Genomic DNA, 5,313 nt, shown 5'->3' with positions numbered 1-5,313 from the left:
AACTCATCCATACACTCTTGGAATTCTGAATCAAAATTAAAATCAAAGTTGGTAATTAAGTCATCAGAAAAATCTAGAAAATCCTCAAGCATATTGATCTCTTCTTTCATATGTGGTTACTTGCCTATCCTAAACATGTTAAACTCAATAGTTTGGTTACCAAAAGATAACCTTAGGAAACCATTCCGAAAATTGATTAATGTATTTTTGGTAGCCAAGAATGGTCTTCCTAGAATTATTGGGATCTCATCATTGATTGAGAAGGGCTTGGTATCTAACACAATGAAATCAACAGGGAAAATAAATTCCCCCACCTTTAGTAAGACATCCTCAACCATCCCTTTAGGAATCTTAACACTCTTATCTATCAACTGAAAAGTAGTTCCAGTGGCTTTCAATTCTCCCAATCCTAGTTGCTTGTACATATGATAAGGTAAAAGATTCACACTTGTGCCAAGTTCAAGTAAGGCATGATCAATGTAGGTGTTGCCTATGACACAAGCTATGATAAGGCTCCCTGGATCCTTATACTTGGCTGTTATAGGTTGAGTAATTATGGAACTAATGTTACCTACCAAGAATGCCTTTTTGGGCATACTAGTGATACGTTTATGAGTGCACAAATCTTTCAGGACCTTTGCATAGACGGGGATCTGGGATATGGCATCCAAAAAGTGATGTTCACTTCTACATTTTTGAAGACTTCTAAAATTTTATCTATGGAAGCAGTCTTTTTTTTGTTTATCAAGCGATTAGGAAATAGGACAGGAGAAACATAAGGACTGTTAGGGATTTGCCATTTTTCAGAAGAATCATTTTTGGTTTCCTTAACTAAATTATCTTTAGTTTCAGAAGAATCTTTAGGTTCATCAGACGAACCTAGAATAAGAGGCACACTTGTATCCTCAATAGAAGGAGAGTTAACATAAGTAATAGATGTGGAAGATTTAGAAACACTCTGTTGGTACTCTCTACCTCTCCTAAGGGCATAAACACCATTACATTGGTTAGAGGGCCCTTATTGAGTATGATCTTGTACTACATTCAGTGGTGCATTAGTTGGTGCTTGTGAACTAATAGGCTGATGATGCCTAGGGTTAGGCTCTAGTTGACTGGGCAAAGTTCCCTTCTCCCTCTCACACAAAATTGAGACAACTTGGGAGAGTTCTCTTGTAAGATTTTGATGGCTTGTCATGAGGAGGGCCATATTCTTTTCTAAATCACTTACCCTACTTGCCTCTCCAGTGTTGGTAAACCCAGGGGGTTGCTGATAAGATGATAGGAGAGAGGGCCTAGGGAAACTAGCCTGAGGTCCTACACTTGGCCTAGGAAAAATATTTAGGGCAAAAGGCTGTTGTGCAAAGGGGGGCCTTTGGGGTCCATGTTAACCTTGACTATGAAAATTGAAAGGCTCTGCTTGGTTGCCCTAGTTTCAAGAGAAATTTGGGTGATTTCTCCATCCTGGATTGTGAGTGTTACTATATGGATTATTCTGATATAAGGCATTTACACTTTCATTGGAAATGCCCCCAGAGGTGTTGGGGTATTCTTCTATGACATGTCCAGGGGTCTGGCACCAAGCACACATCTTAATCAAATTGACTGATAATGGCTCTTTAAGAACAATAGCCTCAATCCTTTTGATTAGGCTATCTAGATGGGCTTCCTTGGCTACTAACCCATCCACAAAATATCATTTTCCTCCTATGGTCCTTTCACTCTTTTGGGTTGATTCCCACTCACGGGTTTTATTAACTAAGTCAAGTAAGAATTCTCATGCCTTTCCTTCATCTGTAAATGATGTAAATCCCCCAGGGTACATAGTCTCTATCATTTGTTTAGTTGGGTAATCAATACCCTCATAAAATATTTGACATAAATGGCATACATCTAGCCTATGATGAGGGCATTCTTGGAGTAGATCCTTGAATCTGTCCATAAGTTTGGAAAATGACTTTCTAGGCTTTTGCCTAAACTGAAGGATATCACTTCTAAGCTTATTGATCTTGTGAGTTGGGAAATTTTTTTTGGAGGAAAACAACTGTGAATTTTTCCCATGTGGTTATGAAATTTATGGGTAATCCATACAACCACTTCTTAGCTTTGTCTTTCAATGCAAAAGTCATGAGCCTAAGCTTAACATCATCATCAGAAAGCTGTTGGACTTTAATTAGAACACATACCTCTTCAAATTCACTAAGAAATAAATATGCATTCTCAGAGGGTAGCCCATGAAAATGGGGTAACATAGTGATGTATTGAGATTTAAGCTCAAAATTATTGCCCTGACCTTGTGGTAGAACTATGCAGGAAGGTTGGTCTATTATAGCAGGGTAGAACCTATCTTTCAGAGATTTAGGTTGAGGGTTTTGATGTTGATCTCCCATATTGAAAGGTTTTAAAGAGAGCAAATCTATAGGGTCACTTCTTGTTGGATCTCTTCTTTCTAATCGATTCTTAGTATTACGTACCCACCTAACACTCATGCAACAGAAAACTACCCACGACTAGAGGAAGACAAGCATAAAAGAATGAAAAGAAAAACTTTTTTTTGAGCTTACCGGCAGGGATCCGGGGTTGCTCAGCTCAATTCCTGAGGTACTGCTACAGGGCGAAACCTATCTTTATCATACTGTGAGGCTTGGCGACCTCCACCGATTCAACCATTATTGCAAGTTGTTCTTCTCAAGAATTCAATAAAAGAAAAGGAAAAACAAAATAAAGCAAACAAAACACACCAATTTACCAAAAGAAAGCGAAAAATAACATGGAACTGTCTCCCCGGCAACACGCCAAAAACTTGTTTGTGATTTAAAAGTAACCGCAAGCGTATGGATCAGTGTAGCTAACAGATCAAACACAAGGAGAGCAGCCACTTTATTTTAAGCTTCTTTTAGTAATGCAAAAGTGTAATGATTGATATTGGTGATCTACTTCTAACTACCGCCTTAAAACACATGTATCTAAAAGCGTCTTAACCAACACATCTAGGAATTTAAATACATCAAACCACTCAAAGAAAAAGTAAATAACTGAAAGTAAAAGTGCTGAAATTAAAAAAAAAAAAAAAAAAGGGACGAAGGGGTCCTAACCAACACATCTAGGAATTTAAATACATCAAACCACGCAAAGAAAAAGTAAATAACTGAAAGTAAAAGTGCTGAAAAAAAAAAAATAGGGACGAAGGCTAGAGAGAGGCACATAAGTATGTTTCTCTACTTAGCCCGAGGGATACACCCAAATAATACAAGCTTCCCTACTTGCCTAGAGAGTAACTCTTACAAGGGTTTCGCTATTTAGCTTAAGGGAAAGGGAGGCAAAGTAAATAACTGAGAATAAACACAATACAAGGATGATCCATAGCTAGAGAGAGACAAAGCCAACACATGCATTTAGCCAAGGACCTTGGGGGAAAGGGAAAATAATAAAGTAAAGACTGAAATTAAAACCTAAGTTAAGAAGGAAAAGGGTAGTCAGGAGAGGGAATGAGAGGGGGGGGGGAGAGAAGACTTATGAGAAGCCTACCTACCTGAACTTTAATACTTGAACTTGAAAACTTGATTGAGATTTGAAATATACTAGTACTAAAAACCAAATCTGAAATTGCTAGTACTAGAGAAGACAAATCTGAAAGAGAAACTTGAACTTGAACAGAGATGCTTCAAAGCTTGGATCTTGTCACCTAGATTTAAACTTTGAACTAGAGAATTAAAATTATAATACTATAAGCCATAAACATGAAAGAAAACTTGCATTCATTAATTAAAACTCCATTACAAAAGTGTTTAACCAAAAAGTAAGAAGAACTAAAAGAGACTAAACCTAGAGAAGAGAACTAGAGAAAGAGATAAAACCCTAAAAATAGAATTGCGCCTAAGAAGAGAGAAAAAGAGAGCTAAAAAAAATAATCACTTGCCATGCTCTCCCTTTGAACCTTTTTAATTTATAGAGAAATAGGGAGAGACCAACGATTAGGGTTTGGGGGGCCCACAATTGTGAGGTGGAGGAGAGAGAAGAGAGAGAATCATAGGAGAGGAGAAATCCCACAATTTTCCTATATTTTTTTTCTATTTTTTTTAGATGCACCCATATGTGAAAGGACACATTATCTATATATTTTATGGGAAAAGGTTGGGTCTATTTCCGGTATACCGTAAGCTAGCACCCATTATGTCTATCTCTCTCTTCAGCCTTTTGAAATGACCCCCTTCTCTCTCCGACATGATGCCTCATCCAGTGCTCCCATTGGTGCTATCCGCTAGCTTACCGTATACCAACAACATACCTATCCCTCTCCCATATTTTATAGATGGCTTTAAAATTTGATAAGGAGAATTAACAAGTGTTTTTCTGCCCTTCTCAACTATGTGTTCTGTTCTTCTAGGTATTTTGTGTATCTACTATTCTTTATGTCTAATAATACCTATAGGCTTCGGACTTTCCTGTTTAATCTCATATTGGAGTGCACCTTATGTGATTGAGAGTTGTTTTATCTTCAAGGTATAAACACAATGGTCAACCTAATTGCACAATTAGGGGCATTTAAAAACCTTAAGGATAGGATCATTCTAATACGACTCGACTCAAATTCTATTTGTTCATGATTTAAGAAGAAGGATTATAATGATACATCATGCGGTACCAATATAACATATTTCAGATAAGTATTATACTATATATATATATATATATATAAGGAGAGGGTTTTCATGACACCCGTGTGATGAGGAACCTATACAACAAACTAATATTTCTTGAAAAAAAAATACACTTTCTTTTTTTATGGTGGAGAGGGGTAAGATCCTCATGAGTTCTTTTGTTTTTTTTGGGGGGAAAGATCCACATGAGTTCACATTGTTGGAATTGGAGAGGGAAAATATTAAATAAAACTTGGGAGAGGGTTCCTAATGCTGTTGATGTGAGGAGAAATGTATACAATACACCAATGGGTGTCCTGAAAAAGACATCATCCACAAAGAATTCAGAAAATAATAAAATAATAAAGATAGAAAGAAAAATTCTTTGGTCAAAATTGAAAAGGAAGAAAAGAATCCAAATTTAACCCAAAAAAATTGAAAATATGTTTGTTTAAAATATATTGCAGTTCTACTTGAAGATTTGTTAACTGCCGTAGAGAGAGAGAGAGAGAGAGAGAGAGAGAGAGAGAGAGAGAGAGAGTTTTAACAATGACAGGCTAACAGCAGAGTTTTAAGTTTTTGAACAGCCAAAATCCTTTGACGATCATCGAAAATAAAATTACAAAATAATGATTTGATTCAAGCAACATCAGTAGTTGCAACACCAACCAACTCC

At 36.7% G+C, this 5,313-nt stretch overlaps 1 non-coding gene across 1 annotated transcript; it reads left to right on the top strand.

Annotated features, from left to right (window-relative positions):
* The first annotated feature begins 1,892 nt into the window (after positions 1 to 1,892).
* Positions 1,893 to 1,999, top strand: LOC122094582. Its single transcript, XR_006144897.1, has one exon. It is a non-coding gene; the product is annotated as a small nucleolar RNA R71 (small nucleolar RNA).
* The last annotated feature ends 3,314 nt before the right edge of the window (positions 2,000 to 5,313 follow it).

The sequence above is a fragment of the Macadamia integrifolia genome, chromosome 11 (assembly GCF_013358625.1).
Source record: "Macadamia integrifolia cultivar HAES 741 chromosome 11, SCU_Mint_v3, whole genome shotgun sequence".
Taxonomy (NCBI): domain Eukaryota; kingdom Viridiplantae; phylum Streptophyta; class Magnoliopsida; order Proteales; family Proteaceae; genus Macadamia; species Macadamia integrifolia.
The sequence above is the reverse complement of the archived record's forward strand: the minus strand, read 5'-3'. Positions and strand labels throughout refer to the sequence as shown.